The sequence below is a fragment of the Anopheles maculipalpis genome, chromosome 2RL, assembly GCF_943734695.1.
Source record: "Anopheles maculipalpis chromosome 2RL, idAnoMacuDA_375_x, whole genome shotgun sequence".
Classification (NCBI taxonomy): Eukaryota; Metazoa; Arthropoda; class Insecta; order Diptera; family Culicidae; genus Anopheles; species Anopheles maculipalpis.
This window is the reverse complement of record NC_064871.1, coordinates 63488101-63509641: the sequence shown is the minus strand read 5'-3', so window position 1 is coordinate 63509641 and position 21541 is coordinate 63488101. Positions and strand designations below refer to the sequence as shown.

Below are 21541 nucleotides of genomic sequence, written 5' to 3'. Positions count from 1 at the left end.
TTCTATTCTGAAAGAACTAGAATTTATTTCACTTTGTCGATTATCTTTAGAAACAAAAACAAGTATGAGCCATTCCTGGGAAGGGATATCTTGCATTTGTAAGAGGCCAATGTTGTGGAATGTGGATTAAAATTGTGTAAAAGCATTAGGGGCGGCCCGGTGGTGTAGGCGACATCGGCGCCGATCTTCATATGGCAAGACCAGAGTTCAAATCCCATCTGGACCGTCGTCCCGTAGTGAGGAATGACTATCCAACTACGTGATATCGGAGAAGAACAAGAAGAAGAAAAGCATAAACGACCATGCAAAAGACGTTTAGATAATATTGACTCAACAAAAAACTAGCCACAGGATTTAATTTAATTCCAGTAATTTCAAAAGCAATCTCCTTCATAAGTGTGCTTCATCAGTCAGTTCTTGGTCTGCTGTAGAAGTTCTCGATAACGCCCATACTCGATACTCAAGACTCTAGTTTGCTGTACAAAAGCATCCTTAAGCTTAAAGAGCTTAAGCATCAAAGAAAGAGTCTCAAGCCATGTGATGATGCCAGGGTAATTCCACTGCGCAATAAAGTCATATAATAAAGCCACTGCGCAATCTCAAACCTCGTCTTGTTCTGAACAAATGTAACGTAAAGCAAAGCCATTAGGCATTAGATATAAATAGTGAAGGTCTTATGTTAAATACACAAAATTTGTTGTGATAGGAATTGATAATTATCACACGCATTCTCATTAGGGCATCTCGTCAAAACGTTATCAACATATCATGTCACACCTTTGACACAAACACCTCGGATTCCATCACACAAAGCTCCACATGCTGGCGACCTGGTGAACGATCAATTTTCCATGTAATCTTTTGCATCTCCACATCACCATCCGATAAGAAAACTGCGCTACAAATTTTGGCTGTGTTTTTCTTCGTTTTAGTTCAACGCCAAATTTGCATACAATTACGATGTAAATGAAGAAATATGGTGTTCGCTTAAAATTCAATAATTTGTACTCTCCACAAGTTGACCCCGTTCGTGGATGCATCTTCGAAATTTGTCAAACCGGTACCGGTGCCGCTGTATGTGTGCTCGAGGATCGCGTCCTACTCGCGCATTCGCGGCTTCATGTTGGACAAAACGTAAGTGCAAAAATTGGCCCACGACAAGCGCTGGCTCTCGAAAATGATGCCAATTTGTTCCAATCAGCGCGGACATTCAGAGTGGTAAATAAATTGTATCAAATTTAGCCGGTACCACCATAGTCGGTTGCTGTTATAGATATTTAATGATACGCGATTATTATTCATCCCCGTCCGCCATTGACTTAACGATGCCTTTCAACCAAGCATGGACGCGTAGCTTGTTCGCGTTTTAGAAGGATTTTGGTGGCTATTTATGAGCGTTTAACACCCATTCCAAGCGAAGAAAATGATCAACCACTCGGACGCCAGAAAACATGATAAACTCGTTCCCACAAAAACAAACACACCGTCCCAGTCTGTTTCGTACAATTCACACCGACAGTGCCACGGATCGAAGAAGTTGTAAATCTAATTCAAACCGATGAAAATCTCTTGTTGGGCTAGTAGTGGCAGCTCGACTTCAACCATGTCTTTATAATTAATTAGGCCGTCAACGATCCCAATCCACCGGGGTGGTTGTGTTGCTGTTGAGCCCCGAAGCCATAAACGACTAAAGCTGTCAGTCACTCGCGGATGTCTGTGCCGAGATGGCCCAATCGATACCGAACACCCGAACGCGCACAGTAGCTGTCAACACTGATCCGTGAGAAATCAATTAACCACCAACACCGAAGCGTAAAGAAAAGGACAAAGTAACACATCATCCACAGACCAAGCTGGTAAGGAGGAATGTTACTAGCATTCGCTGATTAGTCGATTCATTTGCGTCGAAAACCGTCGTAAATAAAATGGGAAACATCAAAATTTGTGTCGTTTAAGAAACCAGCATCCGAGACCAATATGTGTTAACAGGCATATTATCTGGTAGAGGGAACGAAACCAGATAGCCATTAATTAAAAGCTGCAACAGTTGACAACTTAGAAGTACTACTAAATATAAATTCAATCTTGGTGCTTTTTCGAGAAAGAACGCTCCACATAAACGGTATGCTGGCATTTGATTGATGTTAGCTGATGTACTCAAGTTTAAACAACAGTTGAAACATTGAACCAAAAAAGCTGTCTGACTTTAATTCACCCACGTAGATCTACATTTAAAGCTCTACTTTTGGCGGAATAAAAATATTGGTAAAGAAACCTGGCGGATCACGCATGTCAATGCAAGCAACGCGAACTCACTGGGGCAATGGCACAATCACAAAGCTGAAATGAATAATGATGCACCACTGCACTGCAGCCGAATATTTTTGCAGTACATTTTCGATGCACTGCACTGCAATACGATACCTGGAGCAGGTTTCCACGAATTCGATCGAATGTAGCTTTCATGCAAACAATAACAAATTGAAATTCTATCGATTTCGAATTGGCAGCAACACATGGGCGTGTTGATCCGACATGACCATTCCGGCCTATGCCGCGAAAAAGGTGCGAACACAGGGGCAAGGAAATAAAAGAATGATGCATAAATTTAAAAAAACTTAAGTGGAGCAAACCTTCACCCCGAACCGGTCGCCCGTCTGTGCAATCTCGAGCGCCCTGTGAGCTTTAGTTGTCGGAACTCGCTCGGGAAACGGGAAACAGTGACAGCGAGAAATCGGAATCGATTCAACCTGATCTTGCATTCCTGGTGGAAGAATCGATTTCGGTTGCGTTTTCTGAGCGAGGCGTGATAAATGGCTTTATTAAAATTTTTAACATTTCCTTCAAACGTCCGTGGATACCGATTCGGCTGACCGATTCGCTACCGATATTTTTGGTCCGTCCGCGCATGCATCAGTAAAACTCTTCATGGTGTGATTTAAATAAGTTTATCATACTTAGGTTCAGAGAATACGGCGTAAAAACGAAGTAGAGACAAGGCATTTCTTAAAACTGGTGAATTAAACAGAGGTTTTATAAAACTGTACCAGCTTCAACGTTTAGTTTCAGTGAAAGAAAAAGCTTTTCCAAGCTCTGGGCACATTGAGACAAAAGTTTTGCCAAACATCTGTGTCATCATTATCGTTTTTATAGATGTATAATATTGTAATGCTTTTTCGTTTCTTCATAACTTCTTGTGATAAAGTATTTGTAACTTTTTTTTTAAACTCTTCAATGAATATCTGGATTTTAAACCATTACGAATTTGGTTTAAAATCCAGATTTTTAGGAGCGTTTTGTAATCTATCATTATCAGTAATTAGTATTAGTATAAGGTTCTGTTGTCCGTGTATGTAACAATCCCGCACTGATATGGGCATGGATCCGACTCCTCTTGAAGGACATCATAGGCTCTCCATACTCTACTCCGACTAAATAAGTCCTCGGTCTACAGAACGGTATATCTCTCCGAATATCTGAGCTTGGGTATACGGGGAAACCCAACCCCTTTGGTGGATGGGTTATATGTCTAAATTGAGCGGGATATGGGGAGGGGGGGGGGGGGTATAACTAGCGTCTGATCTTTATGTTAGGGGCGGTTGATTGCTCTTCTGTCCTGACATCCTACGGGACTCTAATCGAGGTTGGAGGAGAGGCCTTGCAAGTCACCCCCAATAGCATTGCAACGAACGATCAGACATAGCCATGTCTACGCGACGCGCTCAACACTGAGCATAAAATATCATACTCACAACATTATAAGCTGCCGTATGAAGACAACAATATAGGTCTTCCGGGGTTCCGGGGTTCAGGACCGGGGTTCAAATCTATCCAACTAAGGGTATCGGAAAGTCTGGTAAGCCATTCGATGGCCGGCGTGACCTAGAAGGTCGTTCAGCCAAAGAGAAGAAGAAGAAGATTTTGTATCCCGCTTGAGAATCGTGTACATGGAGTAGAAGTCCTTTGAATGCAAAAAGCTGTGAAATTCAAAATAGTGTGTTATAGCAGAGTGATATAATGGTTCTGGCATGAGAATGAATGTTATCACAGCCATTGAGTCTATTTGAGCAGTTCAAATACAAGCATTCTTGACTTTTGATCAATATTTATTACTGATTTTTTACATATTTGTGGTGATGGCCATGTTTTAATAGTTTAAAAATTCTGATAGTTTTTGTTTTTTCAACTGCTTGTAAAGAAATACTTGCAAATAGAGTTATTATAGAATTATTTCGTTAAAATGAAGATAATCAACCAATTAATTTAACTGTGTCCTTATTTATATCACCTTGATTAATGTATTTAATCATCACATCTACCATGGTGCTATTAAACACTGTCACTCTTATGACACCTGCAATAAAATTGTACAATCAGATTTCTCAGTTTGTTCCGACATAAATGTCAGCTTAAGACTTTGTCACTTTCACTTTTACGGTAATTCGTTCTTGATTAATTGACGATCCGATTAACTACCGGCAGTGTACAAGTGCTCAAAAGTCGTCATCAATAATCGTAGCTCACCAAATTCCGACTAGCGTCATGAAATCAATTTTACCCAATATTATCAATCGCGTCGTTCCTTCACAGGTTTCATTTAGCTTTTGTGATTCTACTGCTATTAATCTGTTTACATGCTTTGCAGTGCTTCATTACTACTAGTTACGCTTTTTCGACATGAAATTGCTAGATTACATCCTCAATGACACAGCACAAATAATAAGCGAAGCTGTGTTAATGGTAAGTCTCAAAAATACTGATTTCTGTTTCGATTATTGGGGCTGTCAGTCAGCTAGTCGGTCTGATCCTAACGAATCCACCACGCTAGAGCTAACCGTAGTCCTAATCACTGGGAATAATGCTGCAATTGTCGATTCAGCGGATTAAGCACATTGCTTATGGAGAGTCTTCTGCACACTCTAACTCCACTACATTGCACCTGGCTTATTTGTTTTCGATTGACGCGGCGAGAAGCAATATGCAAACAGCTCCATCGTGAAACATGGTATTCGGATGCTTATGATGATTGCACACCGAAGCGTGAGTAGTGTTTAGCATGTTCACCTATTTTCGCACGAAGCAGCATGCCCATTTCATGACTTTATTGAGAAATACGTGCATAACAGGCAATATTCGTACAGCAAGTTGTGATTTCATTGCACCTCTCGCAGCACAAAACCTCCTGCCAATGCAAACCAAGGCCAAATTTGGAAGCTTCGTATTTTGACTTCTGCCCGTAGCGATATGCCAGCTAACAGCAGGTTATTGATGCCTATTAAAGTTTGATTGAATTGCAATGCAAAAATAGCACTTCAACAAAAATTATTGCGTAATGTTCTATGATAAAAAAAAATCATTTGCAACATAGGATAAATTCTGAGGGAAAACTTTGCTTGTTCAACAAATCTAGATTACGCTCAAAATTTAAGTTTTACTTTAACGCAAATCTCCAACTTAAAATCAGCTCACACTTACTTGCTAAAAATTAAATCACGTGCTACCAGATCCTTCACGCCCCACACAGCTGTCTCCACGACAACCAAAACAAAAACCAATTTTCTGATTGAAATCTTCTCGTCCCAGGCGTTCATGTTTTCGTCCTCAAGACTCCGTGCCTTTTCTTTTAACACCCGTGCTTCGTCACCGAATTGCACGCCACAATGAAGGGATTGGTTCATAACAAATAATTAAAACCATATTATGAAAGGCTCCCGTTTTGGTTGAGCCCAGCTCAACTTAACAACGAGCAGTGACGAGTTTTTTTTTTTTTTGTTCCTACCGAACGCAAAAGTTTGGTTAAGGACCCCTAAAGACAAAAAGGAGACCCCCAAAGACTCTGCGGAAGCTGACTTCTTTACCTTCGTTAAGCTCGTCACTGAGTCAGTAGGTTGAAAACATTAATTGGTTAACGCCCTCGGTTTCTTGACGTCCGAGGAGTAATTTGCCGTTGCAACCGCTGGCGGCAAGTTCTGCCAGTTGAAGGACACGTCCGCAAAGAGGAGCGTACGATCGGGAAACCAGATTTGTTCTGCGTCTTAAATCGCATCGTCTTTTTTTTTTCTTGCTGGATTTCGCTTTTGCTACTCGAAACGGCATCTGCCCCAGTCATACGCTTTCGCATTTTGATGCGCCGTAACACAATTTTTATTTTAATGTTTATTCTGTTGCTTGCTGTTTTCCACTTTGCCTAACTCAAGTGACTTATTTTTTATTGATCATGGTTTTGACCGAAATATATTGCTTGCTGAAATTTTCACTCCGTTCTTGTATTTCTCAATTTTGTTGCACGACTTTATTATTTTGCAATTTTTTTTATTACATTAAAGCTTCCTCCTGCAATGCAGATTGTTGTTAAATTCGCATTCATAGCTCCTCTCATCCCGACACCGAAATCAAGGTGAACTTCAACATATCTGGGCAACGCACTACACATTGGCTTTCTCGGCTTTGGGCTGATGAAATGACCCAGATTAAGCGTAACTTATGTAAGGACGTGCTTCTTTTCGGCTGGAGCATCCCAGAGATTTCTCCGAACCGTTTTGGCCGTTTTTGGGCGACCGTCCGGCCGCTGATCATCTACTACTCTTGTCGGGAGAGTACTTTAATTTCATCGCATGTAGGATTCGGGTGCCAACTTGTTTTCTCCGGCCAGCCAAATGCACGTCCGTGCGAGTCTCGGACGGCCGGAGGTAAATTAAGTAGAGTCACTTGAGATGCTCGCCTGTCAAGCGAAGATTGAGCCGTGCAAGTACTCCGTCAACATGTGGTAGCTTTCGGTTAGTTTTGGTGCCTTCCGAAGTATCGAAGAGGTTAACTACCCTCTTGCGGTTCGCGTCGCAAACCGGACACAGTTGTTCCCGTCCCGATTGGATGACATCGGCCGTACATGACCGATGGGAGCATGATAAAATTATTCAAATTATTTTCAGCTAGCTATTTCTTCTCATCTGCGCCTTCTTGTGGGCGTTGGACGCGTTTACAGTAGGAGCACGTCGTGGGCGAGAAGCTACCCGCAAAGTGGTGTTCAGCTTGATGCTTTTCACAGCTTTAAAATGTCTTGATTGAGAGACGGCTTATGGTAATAGTCGCGTTTTCTCTTGTTGCCGTGTACAAACCAAACAAGTGGACGAAATTGTTTTGTTGTGGAAATCTTTTGTAGATTAATCGCACAATAACTAAACAGGGCAGCCAGAAAGGTGTTACAGCGGTGTTCTGTGAAGGTAATTTATCTTGATTTTGTGGCTATCTTCAAAAGCAAGAGTGCCTCGGACAAGAAAAATTAGTTATTTATCTTCTCGCTTCAGCTTAAGATTGATCTGGCTTCTTTGTCAACGAAACTTCGCAGTGTCCACGTGCGCAGAATAATTTACACTGATTTTTATTTTCTTCTTTCTCATTTTCTCGCTCCAAAACATCTGAAGAAGGCGCTTTTTGGTACGAACAGTATGCATGTGTCAGAACAAATACGTCGGAGGTCATCCAGCGAAATCCAATTGAAAATTTGCCGCAATCGGACACAGACACGAGCCAACTATCATCAACAACATGTGATGTCCAAATGTACGATCAAACGCCAAAACCTCAACGATTGCGTGAATGTGTAGCGATCATTTAAAATCATTTACACGTATCGGGCAGGTCTACTTTTGATTTGATACGGTTTAATTCGGCGTGATGATGAGCGGCTTTTCATTGTGTCTGATTTCCTGCACCGGCCGTGGCCTCGGGCATCGAAGAAGCAGACCTTCGAAAAACCGAAAGCGACCAAGAGCAGCTCATCTCTACCGCACGAATTGTTCGCACTATTAAATATTGTAATAAACAACTAAATCGATGCCGACCAAAGCGCAACGAACTGGTCGTGCGATGATAAATCGTTTTCTATACTGCTAGGCTGCCTTTTCGGCAAATCAGTGGAACGGGTTATGATATTCAATATTTTCTACCGATTTCTGACACCGATGCAATTCCCTTCCGATCAATGGTAACAGTGTTACCTCCGTGACTAATGTATGTAGACCGCATGATTTGTTCAAAGTGTCCATGGGCTGGTAGGTTCTTCCTTTCAAAAATATCTCCTTTGGTAAAGTTTCCGTTGGTTGTACTAACCGAGCAATACATCATAGCCACTTGCTCACTTTAATCGAGTTTTTTGGCGTGACTTAAATCTTCTCAAAGTGTTACACATTTATTGGATGCGCTTGAACAACTTTGTATAATGAATACTTTCAACGCAAAACAATATCCGCCATCCGAACCACTGGACGTAGCCGGCGTAGACTGTCGCTGTGACCTAAAATAAAGTTTATTTCTCCGTTGACAACGCTGCTCACTGAGCCGACCACCGCGAACCGCGATACATCCATCCGACCAGCACCCAAAGCAACGCACCAAGGAGCAATGAAAACAAAAACACCGCTCAAAAACCAGAACTCCCTTTTACCGGGACCACACGGCCACAGGCCGCTGCAACGCAAGGAAAGTGCAGTTTAAAGCTCAAACTTTTTATTAGCACGCTAAAAGTGACACATTCCAGTAATGAAACGCAGCATTCACGCAAACCGTTTGGAGCATCTTCGGGCGTAAATGGGCATTGTTTTATAGCGCCTTGCAGGTCACCAACTAGGACGACAGCCAGCAAGTTGACAGCCATAAATCCGTCCACTCGACGACGGCTATAAAACTGCGTGGCCAGAGTGATGACTACGCTTGTCACCGTTGTGATGCTGGTTGGCAAATGGGCAAATGGGATTATCCGTTTAGCATTAATGGTGCCGGTTACCGCTCAGAGCAGGTCTGGTGTGTTTATTCGTTTTCAGATCGACCAAAGTTTATCGCAGGTGCACCACACCGAAACTCACCTGCCTGCTCGCTAGGTCGGTTCGAAACTGCTGAAATAGTAGCAAACCGTTTGCCGAAAGTGCTCTGTGCCGTTTCGTACGGATCTTCAGATTCCAATGCAAGAAGATGTTCAATATGTAAAATCGATCTTGCGCAACATTATTGGCACATTGGCGAGCCTTTTTGCCTTGAGATTTGGGCTCGTTGACTGATGGTGTAACCGTATCTGGAAATGGTAACCTATCATGTACAATTCTCCTGCTAGCTTGATGTGTCGATATCTAGCGATCATTCGCTCAGTAAGCAAGGGTTCATGGATTGGAATGGACGTCCAATGGGTAGTCGCACTAGTCGAGGTGAGAGACGCAACTCATTGAGAAATGTCCGTATACATTTAACACTATTCTAAACCTTCACCGAGAAGAAGATGCCCCCCGAGGGCTCAATCCCAAAGACAGCAGACTTGAGATAGTGAAGTCACTGTTTTGGTCTTACAATGCAAATGGAACTAATTGAGCACACAGCGCGCATTCAAATGCGACCAATCTTCGTTGCCCGTTTTCCTTGGTTGTGTTTTACCAAGTACACGAGCCACACGATCATAAATGGTGTATGGTGGAACTCCATGAATGTGACGACGTTTGTCGGAACACTTAAACCTCCGACGATGGTCGACGAACCTTACGCGGCGTGGCGTGCACTGGCACGGGACCATAGTTCCCGCATAAAACTCCATCCCATGGGGGCTTCTTTAATTGCCGCATTGTGTTAATTGAACTTTGTGGTCCAAGCCACAAAAGCCGCGCTTTCAGTTGAAATTGGCAGCAGCCTAGACACTGCGGCGCATCTATCGCCTGTCCGACAATTTCCGGCCAGACCTACGCGCAACCTGAGTGTGTGTCTCGCACTGCCAGATCGGTGGCAAGATCAACCTGGCAGGAATTTGTCGTCGCCAGCGTCAAGGGGGCGGAACAGATCTCCGCATCCCATACGACCTGTTGCCGCGTTAGCTAATGGTCAGCATGGCGGATGTGGCTGCGGTTGAAAGTAGACTTCGGTGCGCAAACAGAACACGCTACTTGCAACTTCACGAGAGCATTGAGAAAACATAGAAAATGCATTTCGAACTCACCTCTAGTGCCGAGGGAACATTCGGACATCGGAGACGGTCGCGTCTGGCATGCAGCTTGGAGGGCATCGGGCTTGGGATTATAATTGTCTTGCGTGTCGTTTGTACGCATAAGTGTCATAATTGCCCTTGCGGAGCGGAGGCAGGAGCGCCTTTTTGTTGTTAGCCGACCGTGTGCTGCACACACACACACACATGCACGCACTTGCATTTTAATGCATGCCATATGCAAATGCTTGGCACAGGTGTCAATAAATCATGCGGGTTTGAAAGCATCTCTATTTCGCAGCCGCCCGGTGACTATATGCTGCAGGCGTGCCAAGTGCAAATGCTTACCCTTCAGACGCTTAACTACGGAAAAGCGCATCAACAAATCGCAATGTATTGACTGTGGCCGTTGCTAACGAACTAGGCGAAAAAGAAAATTATGAATGCGTACACTTGAAAAGAGTTTTGTCCTAAATGTGTGTTTCTTCGACGCAGAGTCGTCGGCTAGGAAAATACAGACAAAAGAATTGTTGTTGTTTTAGTTCTCTTTGCCATCTTATCGGCTCACTTTCATTTAATCGTCATTAAATCAAGTCGTTTATTTAATGGATAAATTACTAAGAGGTAGTTTTTGGTTTTTGATAGTGATATGTTTTCCATAAAAATATTAGCAAGTCTTTCTATCATCCCGATGGCTACGATGGGACAACATATAAATCTGACCAATATATTTCAAATTCGTCAAAAAGCATCATAATACATATGCAATACCTCAACTTCTAAAGTAACGTAATCTTAATCTTAACTTAACGTAATCTCTAGCATTCTACTGCTGTTCTGTCCTCAAATAACTTCCACGCATTAATCCTTTTCACCATCTATCCAGCGTCAAGATTACGTGATATCTGACAATGCTCAGAATAACTAGCGACATCTTGCCTACATCCATCATTCGAAGGCATCTGATGCTGAAACAATCTTTAGTAGACGTCTAATGATGTCATAAAAAACAATTACTTCCGTCCTTGGTCCTTGCGTTTTTGTTACATCGTCAACCTCCACAACCCTATTTTTGGTCAGCTGTCCCGGCTTTCATCAAATGAGCATACTTCAATTGTTTGCGCCGTGCTTCCATAGACATCCCTTCAACGAAGGGATGATGCTCCCGTTTCAGTTTCAACGATCGTTTATACAAAACACTTCAATTTACACAAACGATACAAGGATCCACAAAAAAAGGTCCATTTTATGCAAATAGTTTTTTTGCCTCGATCACTTTTAAGTTGATAGGTCCCTAACCAAGAAAATGACTTTCAAATTTTTTTTTTCTAGCTTTTAATAAAGAGTAAAGTCACTGAATGTTAAATAAGGGAAGGGTTGCGTCAACCCTTTGCTACCGAATGTTGAAAGGATACCATGTTCGGGACTATGGTTGAAGTGGAAAAAAATCATGTTTCAAGTGGTAGAATTTTCATGAAAAAAGACAAACTCATAATTTGGAAATGCAAGGGATCCTCGAGGGATGGTGCTAAACGATTCCACCACAGCACATTAGTTACTGTCGGAATCTGCTTTACATGCAAACGGCTGTCCGTACTAGAGCATTGCAATAAATCACTCAAAATAATTCGACATACTTCGTTTGTCCGCTTCCAGGCAGTGGTTCTAATACAGCGGACTGCGTACCGTTGCTGAATACCTTCCGGTGTTAGCAGGCCTGTTCAGGCCACACATTTTCCCACCGTTTTTCTCGTACTGCTACGTAGACTACACAGCAAAGGAAAAGAGCCATCACAACGCTTCGCTGCACTCTTCCACTGGGCCCAGCCGGCCCGATGGACGAGCGTGTAATGTTTGATCTGTAATTAATTCATTTCAACCTAAACATCGACAACTCTATAACATCGATCGCGGCAGACCGCCGATCTGTCATCGTAGGAATCGTCGCAACAACGCAGCTGACTGTCCTGCTTCTGCTGGACGTCGATGACGTTGCCAAAGATGAGATGCAGTTCCCAGCATGAATATTCCATTCGACCCGAGAGATAATAAAAGTAATTTCAATCGTTTCACCGTTCAATTCCACTTGATTGGTTTACTTTTCGAGAGATGATGAATGGATGATTTATCTATTGATGTGTCCTCTCCGTGCAAATCTCATCGTAAGGTGCGCAGCGTTTCGATTGCGTCCGTCTCCTGCGTGTGTATGTGATTGTGTGCGCACGATAATGCTCTCAAAATGCACATTTGCTATCGTTCATCGACTAACCATCGCCAATAGAAGATTGCTGCGTATCGAATGACCCGCATGTACGAACACACGGAGCCACCGGGACAAGTGATTTATTTCAATTTCGAAACGCTAGGCTTTATACACACAGCGAGTAGAGCAATTTTTGTTACCACCGTTGTGATGATAGTACACCCGATCGTGAGGCCTTACAGGTCTCCACATTAAACACAAAAAAGAGATTAATGGCCACTGCGATCGCGAGTGCAATCGTTGTCATTTATAGCAAGAGACATTTCAATAGTCTCAGTTCGATCGATTCGAAACAGTGATATGTCGTGCTTGGAAAGTGTACTCACCAGATAGCCTCATATCTCCTAAGTCTTGTAAATAATGGAATGATAAAACGCGCACACACATACACACACACACATACATATTCGTCTCGAAAAAGGGAAAACCGGAAAAAGACATTCGATACCACACACGATTATGCATTGGAAGGATTGAAGCAATTCTTGTCGTGGGACTGTCCCGACTTCATGGATCAACGAATGAACGGATGATGCGACAGATCATATTCCCTGAACTAATAAGGGATGATCTAGCATTTAAAGGTAGGATCATACACTTTCTACCGTTTTTGTGGTAGTTCTGGTTCTCTCGACAAATAAAACAACGAATCCGATTAGATGCGAGTCAATCATCACCGTGGAATTACACGCCATTTTGCGCAAATGCAGACTCGGATTACTAAATGCTCCATAATCCTGTCGCATTACAGTTTCAAATGCGGGACTTAAGCGAGCACGAGTTAACCGGGTCGGTTAACTGCATGAGTCGCCGATGCAAAATCAGAGAAAGAGACATAAAAACAAACCTACTCCTCGACCGAACACCAGCCCCACTGCCAGCACTGTTTGTCCGTTACCAAACGTGCCATCGTTGGCAACGTGAACTCATAAACTGACCATTTTAAAACTTATTTTGGTCAACCTTTTTGCCTCTTCACGCAGCGATAGTCGTCCGCCCCGAAAGCTCCACTGATGGCTTCTTTTCTCCTACTGTAACATCCTCCAGCAAAAGTGAAGTCAATTTCTCGAGCCAGCTGAAAGTCTCCAGTAGTATCGGGAACGGTGAGATCGACCACCCAAGAACTAATTGAACTCTGTTGCGCCTCTCGTCTACGTCTCCGTTCCACGGCCACACCCTACTTGAGATAATTTTAATAATTTTAAATCGACAGCAAACGACCGTACTTTTACTGTACTGTCAATATTCGAGCAGTTGCTTTTTTTTTTGTTTACTTCAGCAATCGGACGAGCCGCATATTTTTCTTCCAGTTGCTAACTAAGCGACACATATTAATATCAATACTATTGACAGTAGTATTGATGGATCAAATGTAAGTCAGTCGTTTTATAGTGGCAGTTGCTATATTTATATTTCGTTTATCTTGAAAAATTTTGTTTTTGTATTAGTATTCTACCACCTTCTTTCACTTTTAATGGCAATACTGTAATTCGTAGTTTTGAAGTTCATATAACAAAATTCGATAACCTCCAAAGTTTGTAGATAAATATATGTTTCCTTCGTATCTTGGCCTTTGGAGTTTTTACAATTTAATGTACATTTAATCTTCAGTTTCTGACCACAGCGTACACAACAAGGGCAATGTCATTCGATCATCCTGAAAAATTTACATTCCACCGCCCACTGTGCTGAAATCAGTTAAAAAATCGGAATCAACATGCGATATAGCTTGTAGAGTAATTTAAAAACAATTTGCTGATTTTTATGCTCATAATTAATTAATTTCAATTTTTCCCGACACGACATTCCGTAAATTGGAAGATATTTTACGATCGTGCATTCTGCATCGGACCAGATCCGAGTCAATGCTTGTAGAAGATTGTATGGTAGATACTGTCCGTTGGTAAGCTGAAGATGGCTCATCCGACTGCAGCAGAGATCAACGAGGGCAACAAACCAGAGAAAGAGAGAGAGAGAGAGAGAGAGAGAGAGAGAGAGACCAAGGGAGACCAAGGGAGAGCGAGAGAGATGCACACACACAAAAATTCTGTTAAATAATGATCAACTTTCGTGACAGGGCTTACGCATTCGTCCGCAAGATGAGCAATTTGAAAATAAAAATAAAAACGACTCGAAGATGACCGCCTTACAGTGGGAGTCCGCTCTGAGCAAATGGTGTACGATCGGTGCCAAACATGAGCGATCGCGAAAACAAAACAAAATTTCTGGTTTTTTCGAAGTCGCCTCAAACAGTTCACTTCCGGCTATCTTTGGCTTGTTATCGAAGGATCCTCAATCCTTACGCAAGGAATTCATCACGTTGAACCGGTTCAGTTCATTGCTGTCGATTAAGGGTGTGTTCGTTCGGTGAGCTTCCCGGGATTTGGGATGGTACGCAGCCAAAAAAAAAACACCCCCCGAAGTCTGCATTGAAGATGCAAGGGCTTTTCAACACAAAGTGCATCCTGAAGCGTTGTTGAAAGTGAAGAAGCGCAGAAGAGCCTCAGCTGATGATGATATACCCATTCCGTACCACAGTGACAAACTTGTGCAACGTTATGGAGCACAACTCATTAATCATCCTCAGGAAGGGGCTTTGATTGCTATATACCGTCTCAGTATTCCGTTTTCTTAACCAGGACACTGTAAGCCATCACAGGACTTATTTGCGACCATCCATCCGGCTTGCCCGGGAATATCCGATCCTTACGTTGCGTACCTTCAGCCAGACAAAACTGCGCCGTTTCTCATCGACAGCAATGGCGTGTTTATCCTTTTATGTGTGAGGACTTCATTCAACGACATCCAGTGCGGGGAAGCATAAGCAGCGAAACTAAATAAAACGCACGTGACGTCATTTTTCATTTGACAAAATTCCATAAATCAGGCTTATAATTAAATATATGTCTTCCGCGTTCGCACCCAAGCGAATCCAGCCAACCGACAGCCCAAAACCACCAAAACGACACAGGTAAAACGCGCTCAAAACGATAATTTCCAATTCGAACTGCTTTTTTTTTCTCGATCACCGCTGGTCATCGTTATGTACTTTGCCGAGCGTCCAAACATGGAGAGAAAGATGCCCTCCACTCCAGCTCCAACAACCTGTTGTATTGTGTTCAACTATGTCACCGATCGTACCATGGGACCAGTTATGCCCTGGAATTTGTTTAATCAGATTTGAAACATTTCTTATGCAAAGTACAATTCATGGAGAGTGTACCAAAGAGGACCCAATCAGTGTGTCTTCCTATATTCTTTTTGTTCGCCTTGTCCATCTTTGACCTGGTGCCTTTGTGCAGTTGTTAGAATAAAGACAAAGAAGTAAAGAAGACAGAAAAGTTGTTCGGTGAAAAAAGGAGGCTCACCTACCTTGAATGTGTCACAAGATGCGTCACTTTTTATTTTGTGATGTGTCATCTTAACAATCATTTGTCAAAGTCAAGGACGTGAGCAAAAGGACGAAACTAAAAAATTCTCACCCGGAACAGTAGACAGATGTTACTGCATCAACGTCTAGTTTGAAAGATTTTGGTACGCCATCCCAACGTTTGTGACCAAAACTTCATGCAAGCAAATGCTTGGATTGGTCACGGACTGGCTTGGATAAGAAGTTAATGTAGAGTTTAAAGGATAGTTTATGTTATTAGTACAATTGATTTTCCAAAATAAACTCACTTGGTCTTCAACAGAAAAATGTGAATAAAAAAAATGTTAACTGAACGACAGTTGTAACTTCAGACTTTAGACAAAATCTAGACGAAATTTTTCATTGATTTCGTTAGTTTGCGACACGTTTCATTTCTTGGAATGTTGATCTTCACCGGCAGACCATCTTTTCTTCCCGATATGGATGGTACATATTCATCAGGTGAATAATTACCACGCCAAAACATTAAATAGTGATAAACAAGCCGCACCCAAAACCTGTCTTTGTGTTTCACTAAACTTTAACCCACGGTCCCGAAACAGGTGTACTGCATTCTTCGTAATTTCTCAATAAATTACGAATGGTCGAAATATCTCAATCAAAATATCATTCGAATTCATTTCACTCGGACTCGCCAAGTTTCTCGTTGGCCATTTCTGACAGTATAGTACAAAGGAATTGCCCTGAAAGTCCCAGGCTCTGCCGTACAAATAGGGACAGCAATTACGGACTGGTCAGTTTACTGACTAAACCAGATATCGCGATGAAATGCTCAGTTATGCGTAGACATCTCATTATTATGATGATTGCACCCGATACAGTTGAACGTGCGCTTTGTTAGTATCTTTACTCAAACCATCCTCTCACCCCCCCTACACCAATCTTAAGGTGTTTCCTTTTTGGTTTTGTATCATTCGAAGGCAATTTGCGAATAGTTATTGTAGTTGTAGATCATTTTAAGGCCGATCCAATTTCCAACCTTTGCTCTTATCAACGATCCATGGTTGTTGCAGCTTCATAAAGTCTTAATATTCGGTAAAATTAACAACAGGTGTTTGAACAAATATGACATTTTATTGTACAAATCTTTCTTACTAAAGACCCTTCAAGCTAATAAGAAACTACAAAAAAAAAAAACCAAAGTACTTCAGTGTGGCTGCCAGCTGTATCACAAGAAGAAATAAGCACCCACAGGAACGGGTCCATTCGATATCGCGAAGTGCTTCCCCATTTGCTTGATGATCAGCGATGATGACGCTGTTGAAGACCCATCCCTACTGTCGTTTGCCACTGGATCGTCCAAGTCCCAGCTGAGCTTGAGAAACATTTTAAACGCCCGGGAAAAGACTCACCGATGAGCGCGTGTGTCCACGCAAAAACATCACGAACTCATTCAACTTCAACTCACAGTGCCGAGAGACCTGGTGTGGATCGATGTGTGTGCAGTATCTTTAACTCATCATGCGCCAACGAGAAACCTATCATTTCTACGATCCGAGGCCAAACTCAAGCGCTAAAAACAGAACTCTTTTTCGACAGCCATCTCGACGTGTTGGATACTTGAAATTGGAACGTAAACCAACGTAAACCAATAGGAGTGTTGATGTTGTTTTTTTCCTTCTTTCTTCCAAGAAATCGGGAAAGAGAAAGATCTTCGAGATCAACAAAAAATGGAGCAAACTCTAAGCAAATATTGATCCACGAAATTGATACCGTTCGGCTATTATTAAGATGTCATAACACCGTCGCTCTTAGCTCGTTAGTGCTGACGGAAGGCGAAAGTAGGCGCTACCCACCCGATACGGCTAAGCAGTGTAGCGTGTGTGTGGAGTGGAGCACGAAAGTATGAATTTTGGTAATCCACACACAATTTGCACCTGGTTTACTGGTAAGCTAACGCCCCGGTGGGCGAACGCAAACGTTCGTCTAATTATAGACCTCTCCCGGGATGGAGTTTGCGATCCAGTTAGCTTTCGGTAGACCTGAAGCTGCCACTCCGTGGCGAAGTACTAAAAAACACACATGCACATGTGTACTTTAGTTTGGTGAGCCCAGTCTGCCTAATCGTCATGAGGTATTGATGTCAAAATTAGTGAGATTACAATCTGCTTGAGGCGATCAAACGCGCTACACATTGCTGTCTCATTACGAACGCACTGCTATCGCTTACCTCTCTTCACGTTCTGCATCGTGTAGAAAGTCTTCAGTTGGTGATTGCGAATCGCTTGAAGATGATTTGAAACAAATATTGCCACCATTAGAGAGTCGGTGTTGAAAAAGAATTTGGATGTTTCGAGCATCACCTTCTGCATTTTGGCTTAACGACCTTTTAGGGCACGCTGATACCATTTAGTTGGATAGTAGGTCCTCACTATAGACAAACGGTTCGTATGGGATTTGAACTACGGTCCTGTCGTGTGAAGATTAGCGTCACTGTCGCTTCACCTCCAAGCCGTTTCAGACATCATACGACTATTATTGACATGTTCTTATCATTTAAAATACTTATCTTTAAATATGTGTTTATAACTCATCACAAGTTGACCTTATTTGTCTAGTTTCTTGTACCCTGATGTGACGCCTAGCCGTAGTATGCGCCTATGGCATCGAAACAGAATTTAAATATATTATATACTATCCCTCAACAATAAACAGAACCAGCTGACTACACACAGCGGGACATTAGTGCTCACAACACGCCCAGCAGCTTCTGCAATACTTTGCAATTCTACGGCATTACATTCAACACGTTTGGTGGAAAGAAATTGGCTTTAGAAGGTGTGTCTATGCTTCCCAGGGATTGGCAGGTAGCGGCGGTGTAGGATGCTGCATTCTGGAGCGATTCTCTTTTCTCGCTTCTGGTTTTTGTGCGATCGATCCGCGCTCGTGATCTTGTAACCATCCCGGCTCAGACAAATATATTTGAATAACATTGCCTCATCGTTGATCTTCCCACCATTCAGTTGGCCCACCAAGGTCTGCGATCGCAACGATCAAACCGAGGTAAACACACTTTTCACCGGGCTACCGGGCGCACTATGTCGCCTCGATAGATGTCATCGTTCGAACACGATCGAATTCCTTTCATCGGCAAAGCTCGATGGCCCAGAAGTGAACAAGTTCTACTCCCTGATCATTGTAGCCATCGTACCAACGCTACCATCACTTGTAATGCGATGATCGAGGATATGTTCGGTGAGCAAATTATCATAAACAGAAGTCATGTTCTGCTGCTTGAATGAAAACATATCATCTCGTATGGGTGAAGGTTTTCTTTCTTCACGTGCTCCTTTTTCCGTCCTGCTTCTCCAGCTTCGTAACTTCACCTTTGGTTTGCTGGATTAGGATCATAGGGCTGAGCGTGGTTTACCTGGCAAAAATAAAACCAACTCGTCTCTCAACCAACCTTCGCATACAAAAGGTAGCAAACGGCGCCAACGTCTTGAGGGCGTTTTAATTCGTGCCAGCCTAAACGGAAGAATATGATAATGTAGCGCATTCGATTGGCACTTAAATTTGCGACAAACGTTTTGCGACAGACATGTCTCGAGAAGGATGCTACATTTAAGCCTAGCTGCTATTCTCCCATTAATATCAAAAGCTATGGAAAGCATCCCAATATCGATTCCTCAATCCCATAAGGTCTTCCAATCGAACCGTTCCTGCTCACATATCGTGAGCATATAAAATGGCTATCGCTAATAATTCCCAATGAATTGCCAAGCAGACCAACGATTCTGCAGTAACAGCAGTCGTACGTAAAGAAGAAACACGAACCGAGGAACAAAGTATGGTTAAAAGTTGAAAACGGTCGACCGTCTCGACCAGGACTCGATGCATCAGCGCCTTTTCGTTGACCCGAGTATCGTCGCTTGAACAATGTGTTACATTGGCAAAACGACATGGGCTGAATTTGCATAGTACAAGTGTCACCTGAAAGCGATGCAATAAATAATTTAAATATTTATCACCTTCGGATTTATCACTACGAGCAGTTGTAATGCTTAGGGTCAATGGTAAACTCCTGACTAAGCCTTACCGATAGTCCCTGCGAAATCAATATCATTTATTTAAAATGAAAGAAGATTTCTAAACAGTGTTGTAATTGAAACTTAATTTGTAATTATTGTTCACTTTTATAAGAGTTCACTTTTTTAAGATTTAATGCCAAGCTAAGTTGTCATTAAATCAATTTATAAAGTTTATTACCAATCACTTAAACAGATCTCAAGATCTCAAAAAACTAGCTAAATAATATCTTATCAGACTTGGATGCTTCGTCGGATTAAGAGCAAGCTGATGTATCTAAACCTCTCATCGTATTTACACCACACTATCCAGCACATTCTGACGTCTATCAAGACGATCGGTACACGACTTGCTCGAAACCAATTTCCGTGAAGGATCGTAAATCATTAACCATCGCTAGTTCGCAACCGTACTGATCAGCATGCCGCATTCGTTTACGCACTCAAATTAGCATCACTGACCTAATGCCCAGACTTGCATTCTACCTCATCCATCAGTGGGGAGAGAGGCCTCTTTGCTGCGCTCGCCCGCTGGTTGTGCGGGAGAATCTTGTGTTGGCGTCTTTTCTGAGCTCTGTTTACGCGGAACAAGTGGCTTATAGTGTGGCTTGTTCGCGCCAGCAGGTATACCAGCAGGTGGTGATCTGACCAAACACAGATTCTTGCAGCTCAAAGGTGGCTAGAATGCATACAATTACAATATTATGCAAGCTGCAATTAAATTAGTATTTTAAATACTGTATGCAAGAAACTGTATAATAACTCCAGCTTTCAGGTTAATAACTTTATCACACCATTTAGGAACCAAGCAAGGAATAAAATAATCAATGCCGCTAGACAGCAATCGAAAGTGTTTCCTATGATAGCTTTCTTTCAATATCGCCTCAACGCCTCTATTCCACTATTGCAATGTTCCTAAACACTATCAAGAGCCAACAATGGGCGGAGCTTGCAAACACGAATCAATTCGAGCTAATCATTACACATTTTGCCCTCTCTACTTCTGGCTACCATTAGAAAAATGCATCAAGCGTTACGGTTTCGCTAACTTGTTCGCCTTGTCGCTCGTCCCATGTTGCCGGGTTATCAAATTAACCCTTCGCCCGGCAAATCGCCCATTCTCCGTCGCACAAGCTCCACAACTAACTACCGCACGAAGCATGGAAAACCGAGAAAACACATTTGTTGACAGTCACTTTCTGTGGCATCGAGTGAAAGATAAAGCTGGCCGATATTTTTTTCTTTTTACTCTTTCTGGCCTTTCGCTTTTCTCTAATGCCAGGACGCATTATCGCTGCCACCCGAGTTAACTCCACACTTTTTTGCCACTAGGGGGAACAAACGATAGGAAAACGGAAATCCCCTAGCCTTTTTTTTCTTCGAACCCTCCGGTGCCCGAGCAAAACGTTCGGTCGGCTGGTCCCTGCCTTCACCGCCTTGGATCCGCCTTTTTACGCTTGTCGATATTTATGATCATGATGTCGTCTGCCCCTATCGATGCGATAAATCTTTTTTCCCATTCTCGCGCGCGCGCGCACACACATCCACCAGCTCGAGCCGCATTTCTAAAAGTGTAAACAATCACACACAAAAACACACACAGAGAGATACACACAAAGTGAAGATGCAGTGCGCCACGGCACTGGTGCAGTTTAGGCAGTCGCAGTGCAGTTCCCGGTAACCCGGGAATCCGTCTCACGACATTTTGATCTCATTCGAGCGCACATTGTGCGAGATGATCGCGAAGGAATTTGACTTTTGAAAGTGAACTGCGCAGCCCTTGCGAGGCTGCCCTGGTGCGCCGCTTTTACAACGGCAGGTGATCAAGAGATCAAGATAATGGTTTCCCATTTACTGTGGCC

General features: G+C 42.7%; 2 protein-coding genes across 2 annotated transcripts in view; both read right to left on the bottom strand.

Moving 5' to 3' along the window:
* Nucleotides 1-10795, bottom strand: part of LOC126556243 (39S ribosomal protein L2, mitochondrial) — a 471612-nt gene extending 460817 nt beyond the window's left edge. Inside the window, exon 1 of the mRNA XM_050211468.1 lies at nucleotides 10789-10795. The gene's annotated coding sequence lies outside the window, so the exon portion shown is untranslated. The remainder of the gene's footprint in view (nucleotides 1-10788) is intronic.
* The window catches only part of LOC126556283 (histone H1-like), a 591209-nt gene that overhangs the window by 555685 nt on the left and 13983 nt on the right, over nucleotides 1-21541 (bottom strand). The gene's annotated exons all lie outside the window — the stretch shown is intronic.